This window comes from Schistocerca gregaria, chromosome 7, assembly GCF_023897955.1.
Source record: "Schistocerca gregaria isolate iqSchGreg1 chromosome 7, iqSchGreg1.2, whole genome shotgun sequence".
NCBI lineage: Eukaryota > Metazoa > Arthropoda > Insecta > Orthoptera > Acrididae > Schistocerca > Schistocerca gregaria.
Window position 1 is genome coordinate 117,834,171 of NC_064926.1, and position 14,786 is coordinate 117,848,956.

The window sequence follows — 14,786 nt, forward strand, 5'->3', positions numbered from 1 at the left end:
TAGGACTAATATCTTGCTATATACCCTTGTTCCTTAAACTGTTAACAACCCAGGCACAAAGTTTGTGTGAAATCTTTATTAATACTAGGAAACTCGTATCTGTTTTAACAGCAGAACAACTTTGTAAATACTTTAGATACAGCACTATTTCAACTCCGTGTTATTTCACATATGTATGTGTTAGAAATAATTACCTGTCAGTAAATTCTGATTCAGTTTCAACCACCAGTTCCAGTATCAAAATGCTGTGGAAAGTGATATGCTCCTCTGAAAGACGTCAAATTTAGACAGCGGGTAAAATAAGGAGGAGGACCAATAGGTGGCGTTAAAAGTGTCAGAACATGCACACCAACAAATTCGGGCACAAAAGTGTTCAACAGTTTGCGTCAATGAGACTTAAGATGTCCGGACACTCAAGAATATGAAAAAAGGTATTGGTGTGATGTCTGCTATGGAGAAAATTACTACAATATTCCAAAAGAAAGGTTCTTTTGAAGTGCAACGTGTCAAAGGGAAGAAAGCAGTCGATCCGACATATGTTGAAGGTGTAGTCACAGTATTGCAAGAAGGTTAAAGCAGTGGTGTGCAAACATGGAGCGCACAGGAATTTGTCCAAATGTTGGCCACGTCTGTGAGCACTGCGTATAAAATCCTACGAAACATCACTCATGTTCAGCAGTTGTTTCCTGCTGTCATGCCAGCAGGACAAAACGTCCACTCTGGAATTTCTTGCTTGGATAGAAGTGGACAATGAATGGACATTAAATATTTTGTTGATAGAGTTAACCCATTTCCATCTAAAAGGCGTCTCAATACGCAAAATTGCAGAATATAGGTAACGTAAAATCCGCATGCACATCAACCAGTACCATTGCATTCTGTAAAGATGACCGGTTTAGACACTGTTTATTGTAGGGCCGTATTTTCTCAAGGAGATGAGTCCTGCGGGTCGAGTTACCTACAACATCTCTGGTAAACTCTAAGATAGTCTTTTGCACACCAACGTCACTCCAAACCTTCAACGGCATCGATGTGCTGATAAGATCATTTTCATGTAAGATGCTCCGCGCATTGTACAGCCAGGGAAGTGGCTGCTGCAAGAGGCATGGCCGAAATAAGAGAATTATTAGCCGTCGTTTCCCTACAGCCTGGCCATACATACACCTGATCTTAATCCGTTTGAATTATGGCTGTGGGGTTATTTGAAAGATGTGTTCAGTGCTCCAATTACGAACGTAGCTGAACTGAAAGGTACGCGTTGCACAACGCTTTCTGAACGTGACACCCCACCTCCCCCCCCCCCCCCCCTCCCAAAAAAAATACCACGATCTGTTGTGGAACAAGCTTTTTTTCGATTTGTGGACAGTGTTAGACACGTCTTGCGCTAGCCTCATGACATTTATAAGTCTTTGTCATTTTGCTTTTTATGCGATTTTTCACCTCAGGAGAATTAAAAACTAATTTTTTCCATCCGATGTGGTGCGAACTTGCAGTGGTCGATGGGCTTTGACTAACAGTGCCACAACTGTTGACTGCCGCACTTGAGCAGTCGTGCATATTGGACGGAATGAATGGTGTATTGTGTAACTCTACCCGTAGCCGTCATATTCCGATTCACCTATATTTATAGCAGATCCCCTTTACGTTGAGACGGTTAAAACTGCATCTACTGATAAAAATGTCCGTTACTTTTGTTCCATAACGTTTCCCACTGCGCCAATAATATGTTCTTCAAGTCTGGCATAATTCTGCACAGTGGTTCTCTTTCTACAGCTTTTTAAACGCAAACTATAATTATGGATACCCTCTATGTGATGTGAGACAGAGAGAGAAATGGGGCCTTTTATCGAAAATTTTGTATTTTGAGCTATTGTAATTTTTACGCTCAGCATTAAATTCTGAACGACTTCTTAAAAAAAAAAAATCTATCTCTAAATCTGAATGAGTTACATGTTGAATGTTGGTGACGGAAAGTAAGTGTTTGGGATAATGTATTTTAAAGTTTCACTTTATTACCATTGTTTAATTTTACATGTTTAAGTAACACATTCTGTATATTAACTTAAAAAGTACTTTGTCAAATGGTATAGACATTTTTTTTTAAGTCAACATTATACATTAAATGGTTAAACCCTTCAGACCCACAGCACACTGCAAAAAATTCAAAACCAAATAAATTCGCCCTATCTGAAGAAAAATTGGGAGTAACTCTACACAGCTTTTCTGGGCAAAATGCTGGTATTTTTACTCTGTTACGGCACCTTTGGACCAAATTTTGATTTTGAAACCAAAATTGTCTAAATTTTTGAATTCACAAAACCCCAACCATAGATTACCGAAATCCCACATTTTATTGCATTAGATCAGACGATACTATCTGATTTTCCACTTCTAAAATACCTGTGTCTCAATGGGTTCAAGATAGCTCACAAACAATGTTTCCGCCTCTTCTTCTTTGTTGAAATATTTGGTAGATCAGGTGTTTCCTAAGGACCCTCAGTGTCACTGAGTTGAGGTTCTGGTTTTACTTCAGGAATAGGACCTGATGTTTTAAAAATATAATTTTTTCATTGTCTTGCCAGTCCTGCTGGAATTACTGCACCAGACAGCCCAATGGTTCCATTTTCTTCAGAATAAAATGCCGTGCGCAAATTCATTTCCAGCAAAATCACTTTGCAACGTAAACTACCTTTGTAGCTAACGATGAACTGAAACGGGCTGTATTTGGTTATGTGTGGCACTTTATTAGCATTAACATTGTTCGAGACATTTAGCAGCAACTTCACCTTTCCCACTTTAGCAGCAACAGCAGAGTTAACGTGAATCGGAGGTTTAGGTTTTTGTTGCTGCAGTAACGTCATCTATCAGGTGGCATTTCCGCGGTGCCAACTGCATATTGGTACCATCTGTGGGCTTTTATAACTCTCATGCAAAAAGGAACCGCGTGTGTTGTTTGGAATATTGTTTTTTACAGAGAGATACTCTGAGCTCCTAAAAATTTTGAAGATACTATTCTGTGAAGCGCTGCGTGGATAGCTGTTAGATTTATAAAGTTGGCCTCTTGTCATTTCCCCAAAACGAGAAGACATCCTTTTCAGAAGACTGACATGGATTGCTTTTAGTGATATTGTTTAATCCTGTCAGATTCAAACAACTTTCAAAAAACCGACTATCGAATGTTTTTGCTCATATTAAAAATTGTACTTCTTCAACACGAGGTCCCTTTTCGCTTTCCATCTCACATATGTATGATAACAACATCTCTACAATGAAGAGAGCCAAGTTCAGATGTAAGTTTAAAGATAGTGCAGTAACACAGAAGAATCTAGCTGCTCCTAAAATTGTAAAGTTTCACCTAGTTATTTCCATTCTATTTTCACATTCTGAATTGCAAATGAATAAAATTCTTCTGTTGAGCTGCACAGAAAGAATAATACTAATTTTATTAAGGACAGCAAACTGCAAATGAGTGATGTGCGTGCATATTGAACCTCCAATCTAAACAACATAAATGATACAGCAAATATTTGATGCACTTTTCGTACTGAAAGTCATTAAACAAGTCAGTGTGTTCACTCTCTTGCATTATCATTTCAACCCTTCAAAGTACACTGAAGCGCTAAAGAAACTGATGCAGATATATGTAGACAGGCAGAATACGGCGCCTATATAAGACAAGTGTGTGGTGTAGTTGTTAGATCGGTTATTGCTGCTACAAAGGCAGGTTGTTAAGATTTAAGTGAGTTTGGACTTGGTATTATGGTAGGCGCAAGAGCGATTGCACACAGCATCTCCGAGGTAGCGATAAAGTGGGGATTTTCCCATACGACCACTTCACGTATGCACCGTGAACATTAGGAATCAGGTAAAACATAAAATTTCCGAATGCGGGCGGAAAAAGATCCTCAAACAACGGGAAACAACGACGACTGAAAATCGTTCAACGTGTCAGAAGTACAACCCTTCCTCAAATTGTTGCGGATTTCAATGCTGGGCCATCAGCAAGTGTCATCGTGCGAACCATTCAAGGAAAAATCATCGACGTGGGCTTTCGGAGCCAAAGATCCACTCGTGCACCCTTGATGACTGCACGACACAAAGCTTTACGCCTCGACTGGGAACATCAACACCAACATTGTATTGTTGATGACTGGAAACATGTTGCCTGGTCGGACAAGTCTCGTTTCAAATTGTTCCGAGCGTATGGACGTGTACTGATATGGAGAAAACCTCACGAATCCATGGAGTCTGCATGTCAGCAGGGGACTGTTCAAGCCGGTGGAGACACTGTAATGGTGCGAGGCGTGTGCAGTTGGAGCGATATGCGACCCCTGATATGTCTATATACGGCTCTTAACAGATGACACGTACCTAAACACCCTGTCTGAACACCTGCATCTATTCATGTCCATTGTGCATTCCGACGGATTTGGGCAATTTCAGCAGGACAATGCGATACCCCACACGTTCAGAATCGCTACAGAGTGGCCCCTGGGACACTCCTCTGAGTTAAAACACCTCCGCTGGCCACCAAACTCCTCAGACATGAACATTACTGAGTATCTGGGATGCCTCGCAATGTGCTGTTCCGAAGAGATCCCCACCCCCTCGTAGTCTTCCGGATTTATGGGCAGCCCGGATTCATAGTGTGAATTCCCTCCATCACTACTTCAGACATTAGTCAAGTCCATGCCACGTCGTGTTGTGGCGCTTCTACGTGCTCTCGGGGCCCCTACACGATATTAGACAGGTGTACCAGTTTCTTTGGCTCTTCAGAGAACAACACTGGGCTCCTAGGTAGGTTCCCTATTGCTTCACTGCATAATCATTTTGTAGCAAAATGCACCAGCGGTCCAATACTTATCACCACACACATGCAAGTCTTGCCAAATTTACTCTACTGTATAATTATTATTGTAGCAGCTCTCTAAACAAGTCAATCATGTGCAATTCTGTTCGTCATTACAAAATTACTGCAATGAATCTCCATTTTAATATGTTTATGTAATTCGAGGCTTGGATTCTTCTCTGCTATTTTTAACTCCCACACTTCACATCTCGACCAAATTAATTAGCAAAGGCAATTCTGTTACTATAGATGTTAACGGCTTTAATCACTTCAAATATTTGGGGTAATCCAATAGCGCTCAAGTTCGAATTACCCCCGAACACAGTCCATTAACTAGCTTGCTTGGAGTTACAGAACATGTTTGCACTTCATTCAATAAACAGCACTCCATTACTTATAGTCAAGTGCTAGTGATACACAGTGCCATTCAAGAAGCATCCGTGCCATTACAGCAATCCAACATGGTTAGCTGGATCTTTGCGAAGGGTAGATAATCTGGGCCACATTTCCTGCTCTTGTAAACCCACTATAGTACTATACAACAGCCAATGACAGAGGCTCCTCAAGGTACACAAGCAGAAGACGTATACAATATCCACAATATAAACCACATAGGAAACGCAAATATCACACAATGCGATCTGACAACTCCAGGAATCTGCCAAGTGACAATGCAAAATTAAGAAACTGAGGTAAAAAAGGGCTCTCTAATTTTCTTCAGCCGTACTCTTCCTAATAGCACAACAGAATGGTGACGAGTGCACCTAGTTCTGGAGTACAAGCTGTTCCTGCAGAAGTGTTACAGAGACACCAGCACAGTCGCAGCCATGGAGCTATTTCAGGTTATGTCGAGAGTATATGGGATCTTTACCCTATAATTGCTGGGAAAGAAATTTATTCCCCAAAATCCCATTCTCAGGCAATGTTGTTAATTTCTGCAATGCTGGCAACAGGACTGAAATTGAACTGAAATCAGTTACATCAGCCTGCATATTAATTAACGCAAGTGAGGTAGTAAAAGCTTTTGGACGTGTTATATTCCATGTATCAGCTCACAGTTGCATAGTCATACAATATATTGATAAAGGCATAGCTGTTGACAACATTCAATATGTTGCGTTGTTCGTTTTCCTGTTGACAGTGTCAAATGATCTATCAGAAGGGTGGTGCAAGTTAAGCAAATGTTTATTATTGGGCTTCAGACGTACTTGCTAACACTCAGTGATTTTTCACATACAGTATTAGACTGAGTATCAAACTTTGCACTACCCCATACTTTGCCACTTGAAAATCAAAGTAAAAAGTTTGGTACAAACTGTTTACATTGTATCTTAATTTTACATTTTTCTACAAATAATTTTATTGGACTGACTGCATTCCCAATACCATATCTACGCAGTTGATCGAAGAGTGTAGTGCGGTATGCACAGTCAAAAACTTATGAGGGGGCGAACAATACACTATAGACCTCTCACATTCTTCTAATGCTTTTGATTGTGCGTGTCAAGAAGCTTGTTACTATTGTGTTGATAGACCTCCCTTGACCAAATCCATGCTGTGTCTCATCCAGGATATTTTGTTTTTCTATTAATTTTATAACTCTGTATCTTTATGGTCATTTCTACAGTTTTTAATAAGGTAGATGTAGTAATCATTACAGTTCTATAGTGTCCAGGAGCTCTCCTTGTCACCACCTTTACTCGCTTTCAAATATGTTTGGAACAGAGCCTTCTACTAGGAATATCTGAGGCCCAACTCCATGCTGTTGTAACAGAGGTAACTTCTTTTCATATCACTCCTGACTTCTTCTCTTTATCTGATGTTTCTGCTAAGAGCACGTATACCAGAATTACACAAAATAGCTAATTTCCTTTTTGTACTTTATTTAATTAAAGCTACACTTTATAATTTTCGCACCACTGATGATAATACTACACTCAATCATTATGGAAATATTTTAGTTAAAGGAATATTCACAATTTACAATTCATATGAAACATGTGGAGGCGAAATTTTCAGTGAACAGTCATTTTTCCACAAACGTTTTACTTTTCCAAAAATTTTGTATTTCAAAACTTATTTGTAATGATAATTTCAGCAATCTAGAAAGTGCCGATCTTTAATGGCGATTATTTCCAAAACTCAGCACCATAGTTTTGCAGGCTGAATTTTTCTGATTCCAAAAATGCCCACTTTCACTAAAATAGCTTGTCAGTTTGTTAATTATTCAATTCGGAAAATTTTGTTTTCTCAAAGCTTTTTCCGAGGAATCCTTGCATTTAAGAAATCAGCTTCATAAAACAGTGGTTAAACATTTCATAGTTAACAGCCTTGCTCTTGTCTATTTAATTTTGTGTCCTCTAATTTCGCTATCTTTTATGTTGATATCAAAAAATGTAATAACACATTATGATCTTCAGCAGTATGCACATCTTCAAATAGGTATGACATACAAAAATTCAGTCAACACATGTCGGTTGTCTTGTTAATATAATATGCTCAGTTTGCCACTCAATATCAGTCATTTACTTTGTGTTCTGCTACGAAAATATTAGCTACTTTGTGATTTAGCAATGTACAATGTATCGGGTAGTTATAATTAAAGTGCAGTTACTCACGGAGGTCCAGTGTGGGCTGTAGTTATCGTGTGGTAGCGAAACTTGGTAGGCATGCTCTTACGTTAATGCGGAGCCGGTTTGCAATGAGAAAAATTTGTTCCAATTTTGGCCACCAGGTGCAAATCTGGCGCTGTACAGCATTTCCTTCACGTTTCTTATTCATCGTGTAAGGTTAATAAAAAACCAACTTGCGCCTTTCTCACTTGTTTAACCTTTTCTGTACACCATCTGTTCCTAATCCATCACATATGGAAACATTCCTATACATCTTTCTTGCATTCACAAAGCCAGATTTGCGCCAGATGCCCAAAACTGAAACCAGCATAAATCGATTCCGCATTAACGCGTTAGAACACCTACCAAGTTTCGCTGCCATACAATAATTACAACTCACACTGGACGTCTGTGAGTAGCTTTACTTCAATGATAACCACTGGGTACACTTTGTGTCCAAATAGTGAGAGATTACATATTAGTAACTGTTTACCACGTTCATATGCTTAACACACTTTTTTTCTGATCATCAGACAAGAATCACTGATTATAAATAAATGAAGCGACTGAAAGTGTAATGTACATTATGTGACACATATTCATCAGATCCTTCAACATTTGGAAGACAACTATCATCGGCAAACTTCGAAGCTACCGAAGGCTGAATATCATGTGAAAAAAATTACGCTGTGAGCAGTGTTTGGTGAGTTTAGCAGGTATTCCATCCATGTGCCTGTATATTTATTTTTCCCTGATCTGATTACTTGTGTAGCTCCTGTGTAACCTGTTGGAAAAAGGAACAGGAATTTTATCATTACTGGTGACTTTTTACTCTTTTTAGCATCCATTTATTTCATTAGTTTCTGAACTATATTTACATAATACTGATTTCAATTGGAAAACACAGTACATGGGTCAGTCAGTTTTTTTCCCCTTTGACACGAAGCATCATGTTCCCACTCTGTCCTATTAGATTCATTCCTCTTTGTATTTGTGTGTGGCCCGCCGAACTGTCATACAAATATCTGAATAGGTTCGAATTTGATATTTATAATATTTAGATTTTGCTAGCTGTATCATCCTGCTATATATTCTTTCTTCATATGTCTGCTTCTTTATTACATTTCGATATCTTTCAGATAAATGTTTTAAATCTTCTCAAACATATCTGATCTCTTTCGTGATCAATTTATTACAATATCTTAACAATCATCTTTCTGTGAACTTCTGGACAAGCTAAGTTTAAGTTATGACAAAGTTGAAAGGAATGTTCCCCAGCTTTCCACGTTATTGTTATATACAGCGTTCCAGTCTTATCATCTGAGTCACATTTCCAATATGCTGAGACTACCAACATTTGGTAGCCTTATTTCTACAGACGCATATCCAGTTTCCAGTTTCTTTTCCTGTAATTATATCATGTGTGAAAGCTCCGCCGTTCTGGCCCCAGATGGACTAATTGGCACTGATCAACTGCCCTGTTGTCTTCACCCATTGGCATGTAAAAATATGGTTTACTGATTAACTGTTGTGTCTCATTATTCAGCTCTCTTACCTGCTTACATGGAGTTTCATATTACACATTATAAGGGGGGAAAACAGAGCCAAACGAAACGGCGCACCACGAAGTATTTATCTGAATGGAACAGAAATTGGTAGATGGTATGTACATGTACAGACAAACGATTAGAATTTCAGGAAAATTGGACGATTTATTCAAGAGAAAGACCTTAACAAATTTAGCATGTCAATAACACGGTGGTCCACCTCTGACCCTTATGCAAGCAATTACGCGGCTTGGCATTGATTGCTAGATTTGTTATATAGCCTCCAGAACGATGTCAAATTCTGTCCAGTTGTCACATTAGATCGACAAAATCCCGAGCTGGTTCGAGGGTCAGCTCCAAACGCTCTCTCAATTGGGGAGACATCCTTGTTGGCCAATATAGGGTTTGACAAGTACAAAGACACAGTGTAGGAACTCTCAAGTGCAGGCAGGCACTATCTTGCTGAAATGCAAGCCTAAGGTGTTTTGTGGTTTGTGCCCTATCAAATTTAATTGTTTAACAATTTACAAGAGTCAAATAGATCGCTTAACACACTCACCCCCACCTTTTATGATCCTTCATTATAAAAACAGATTTAAAGCGCATTTGAGTCTCACACGCAAACGCTATGCAAATCAAGCAATGAAATTTCCGCCACAAATAGATCATAGTGCTAAATATAGCCGAGAACTTGTATACAATTACGTTTGGCAATACGAACACCCCCCTCTACAACATTTCCACTAAACATATTAGGTGAAAAAATCCTACCGATCACACAAACTCGCGATCGCGAAGTATGTGGCATCCGCCGATTGCTTGGTAGCACTATCCACGCCGGCCGGGAGAAACACGCAGAGGTCAGAGAGAGACTGTCACCAACCAGTAAATCAATGAATTTAGATGGTTGGAATAACCGTCCATCACAAACATCCATCATATTGAATCTTTTCACGGAACACACGTCTGCTTCTGCCGCCACTTGCCCAGCACACCGTTCACTTCAGCAGCCTACCTGCCACACATAAGAGCAGACAGATCGGCGGATTCTTTGTACCAAACTGCACTTCACAACCCAAGCTAATCCGAGACTTCCAGTTTCCGAAGCCTCTTGACCACTCATGCTGACGGATGTCATGCCCTGCAAGACAAACAGCTGCAACTTGGATGTATACAATACTTTTAACCAATTCCACTCTGACATAGACCCCCTCCCCCTAGTTTAAAAAAAATCACTTTAACCATCCTAGACAGCGATGTTCATCATACACCTTGAATTTCCCACGCGAAACACACACATCAAAAAAAGTTTTGCATAATCCCGGTTCCCAGAACTCCTGAAGATAGACGTTGACTGTGGATATTGTATCACAGACACAGTCCCTCTGTTCAGAGATGTGACTAAACCTGCCTAAAGATGTATATACCTGCCCAAAGATGTAAACAACCATGCATGAGCAGCGCTTGTTAGACGGATGGGGTCAGACAGCCGAACAGTTCCAGTCATTCCACCAGGAAGTAGGTGCACGGCTCGTGTTGTCTGTAGTTAAACCATGCCTACACCGTCAATACCGCGGTTCGATCGCTACCACAGTTGTGACAGGAAGGGCTCTCAACAAGGGACGTGTCCAGGCATCTCGGAGAGAACCAAAGTGATTATGTTTGGACATGGAGGAGATACAGAGAGATAGGAACTGTCGATGACATGCCTCGCTCAGGCCGCCCAAGGGCTACTACTGCAGTGGATGACCGCAACCTACTGATTATGGCTCAGAGGAACCCTGACAGCAACGCCACCATGTCGAATAAAACTTTTCGTGTTTCGTGCAGCCGCAGGACGTTGTGTTACGACTCAAAATGTGCGCAGATTGCTGCATGATGCGCAACTTCACTCCCGACGTCCAAGGTCCATCTTTGCAATCCCGAAGCCATGCAGCGCAATACATATGGGACCAACAACATGCCGAATGGGCCACTCAAGATTGGCATCATGTTCTCTTCACCGATGATGTCACATACGCCTTCAATCACACAATCGTCGGAGACGTGTCTGGAGGCAACCTGGTCAGGTTGAACGCCTTAGACACTTTGTGCAGCGAGTGCAGCAAGGTGGAGGTTTTCTGCTGTTTTGGGGTGGCATTATGTGGGGCCAACGTACACCGCTAGAGGTCATGGAAGGCGCCGTAACGGCTGTACGATACGCGAATTCCATCCTCCTTCCGATAGTGCAACCATACGAGGGGCGACAATAAAGTAATGAGACCTACTTTTTTTGCAAGATGTGGCAACCCTGCAGGCTTGCGTAGATACAATATCTTAGACCTTGGTCTACAAGCTAGTCCAAGCGGCACATCGATGCAACTGCTCAGTCATGGGTTGAGCTGCAATAAGTTAAAATGTGTTTGTGTCTCTCGTCACGGAAATAGAACCGCATAATATTGCGCAACGGTATGCCATTTCTTTTTGCGTTAAATTGGGTGAAAACGCGACTACAGCTTACGGTAAGTTTCAGAAGGCTTTTGGAGAGGAGGTTATGACAAGGGCTCAAATTTTTCTTTGGCATAAAATGTTAAGTGAAGGCAGAATTAATATTGAAGATGAAGACCGCAGTGGAAGACCATCAACCTCACAGACAGATGTCAACTTGGCCAGGGTGCGTGAACTCGTACGATCTGATCGAAGATTATCCGTGAAAATGATTACAGAAGAACTGAACATCAATCGAGAAACGGTTCGTCTAATAAGAACTGTAGATCTTGGTATGAGAAAAATTCGTGCAAAAAAAAATAGTCCCCAAAAATTTCACACCACAACAGCGAAAAACATGGAAAAATGTGGCAGCCGATCTGTTAGAGCAAACAGAGATCAATCCAGAATTGTCGAGCCATGTTATCACTGGTGATGAAAGTTGTTGTTGTTGTTGTTGTTGTTCCCCCCCCCCCCAGTACGATCAAGAGACAAAACGCCAAAGTTCGCAATGGTGCTCAAAGTGATCACCCAGACAAAAAAAAATCAAAAGTGAAATGAATGCTTGTGTGCTTCTTTGTTTCCAAGGGAATTGTTCATAAAGAGTAGGTGTCTCCTGGACAAACAGTTAACCAATATTACTGCGAATAAAATTTAGAAAGACTTCGTAGAAGAGTTCTTCGTGTCCGTACCAACATTGCTGATAATTGGATTCTGCATCACGATAATGCGCCATCCCATACTTCTCTGTCAGTACAGCAATTTTTAACCTCAAAACGAATTTCAGTACTACCACAACCACCTTATTCACCAGATATCGCTCCGTGCGACTGTTTTCAATTTCCAAGAGTCAAAACGGCAGTCAAGGGAAACCATTTTCAAAAAATCACAAGATGTCCAAAAAGCTGTGACGAGAGCCTTGGAGGATATTACAGAAGATGAGTTCCAGAAATGTTACCATCAATGGCAGAAGCGCTGGAAAAAGTGTGTGCAATCAGAAGGGAACTACTTCGAAGGAGACAGCACCAAACTTGACTAAAACGGTAAGCAACATTTTTTTTCACATCAGTCTCATTACTTTATTGTCGCACCTTGTATTGGCGAGGCATTCGTCTTTATGGACAATTCGCGCCCCCATCGTGCACATCTCGCGAACGACTTCCTTCAGGATAACGACATCGCTCGACTACAGTGGCCAGCATGTTCCCTAGGCATGAACTCTATTGAACATGCCTGGGATAGATTGAAAAGGGCTGTTTATGAACGACGTGACCGACCTGAGAGATCTACGCTGAATCGACGTTGAGGAGTGGGACAATCTGGACCAACAGTACCTTGATGAACTTGTGGATATTATGCCACGATGAATACAGGCATGCATCAATGCAAGAGAACGTGCTACTGGGTATTAGAGGTATCTGTGTGTACAGCAATCTGGACCACCACCTCTGAAGGTCTCGCTGTATGGTAGTACAACATGCAATATGTGGTTTTCATGAGCAATAAAAAGGGGGAAACTATGTTTATGTTGATCTCTATTCCCATTTTCTGTACAGGTTCCACAACTCTCGGAATCAAGGTGATGCAGAACTTTTTTGATTTGTGTAGATACTTCTCCCTTTTATTCAAGTTATTTTCGAAGGCAGAAGAAATCGGGGCATACATGCATTTTTACATCACTAAAGTGTCGTTACATGTTGTGAAAGTCCTGTAACAGCGTGGCATCGCTATCTTTCCTCTTCCAAGTATTCTCTCATCAGGCTAAAAAATCTGTTCCAATCAGCTTAATATCTGTTACAGCCTACACCACAGAACCAGAACATTAAATTCATTTTTTACTTATGACGGAATGCTAAGATCTACCTCTGTCAAAGGATGCCTCCTCACTTTCAAAGCTTCCTTAAAGTAACCAAACGGTTCGTCACATACCAAGTCTTAAGGTAACAGCACAGAGAAGTTGTAAATATCAGGTTTATAGCTGTAGCACTTTATAAATTCGGTAACACATCTGATTTTATTACGATGATCATCTCGCACCGTGTAGGTGGGAGATTGAAATTTTGTTAAAAGATATCGCCACAACAAAAAAATGCCTCATTACCACTCCAAATCCTAAATCACATCCGTGACACCCTAGGCATCACTTTATGTTATAGATATCCAACTGATAGATTAATTAATTAAATTGACCAAGAGAGTCACTTTGCATGGCAAGTAATTTGTCCTCTGCAATCGGATTACACTCGCCAGGTATCTCAAATGGGAATCTCTGGAGGAAATAAAATGTTCTTTTCGAGGAACGCTATTGAGAACAGACATTTGAAGCTGACCGCTGAAGGATTCCACTGCCGGCAACATACATTTCGCGTAAGGATCACGCTATTAAAAACACAACCACAATGGCTACGTTCTATCGCCCTTCATAAGAAGCAGTCTTGGTTGTACAGGCACAAACAAACAGTCACTGACGATATCCATATTAAGAACTATACATGCTTTATGGTGTTACTTCCTAATGAAGTGGTTCTTCTATACAAATACCACAACATTCAGTATAGACGGTGTTCGCTGGGGTGTGTATTAACACATCAAAAGTATGGGTACACATCGCCAGTTGCGGAAACTCGAAATAAAATCGATCTTCTCACCGAATTTAGAAAGTTATTCAGCTACGGAACATGGTTTTAAGCGATATTTGCAACTCCGTCATGCCACTCCTAGAGATTTACCACACTAACAGTATTTGCAACGCCATCTATTAGATGCCACGTAGACAGCAACAGAAGTCAACTCCCCATTGCAGATCCCTACACAATGGGCTGCAAGTCAAATGAATGTGTAGAACTACCTGTTTCCAGACTTTGAGTGTCCATGACGTGCAGCACTACATGAATCTGTAGACAGGGTCTCTGATTGGGTCAGGCCAATACATGTAATTGTTTCCCGATTTCGAGTTTGCAATGCATTCATTATCTGCACCACTCGCTGAGCCTCATATAGGTACAAAGCGACTATTACTATATTTTTCATGATCATCCTGTCCGAAAAGCACTCATGTGGATCAACAGGAGGAGGGGAGGTCTTGGTAGATTGGTATATAAGACGCTCAAATATTCTCACAGAAAATCAAACAACACATGGGTATGTCAGCAATATGACCATATAAATATGGAAAACTGTCAAAATATATGAGAAATGATATAATCATGAAATGTTCTTTAGAAATACATTAAATTCGGAGAAATGTGAAGAAATATGTAAAATAGTGAAAACTAGCAAATACGGAAATTGACTGAGAATAAATTGGAGAAA

General features: G+C 40.5%; 1 protein-coding gene across 2 annotated transcripts in view; it reads right to left on the bottom strand.

Annotated features, from left to right (window-relative positions):
* LOC126282140 (ubiquitin-like protein 3) overlaps positions 1–14,786 on the bottom strand; it is a 437,031-nt gene that overhangs the window by 37,309 nt on the left and 384,936 nt on the right. The window lies entirely within an intron of this gene.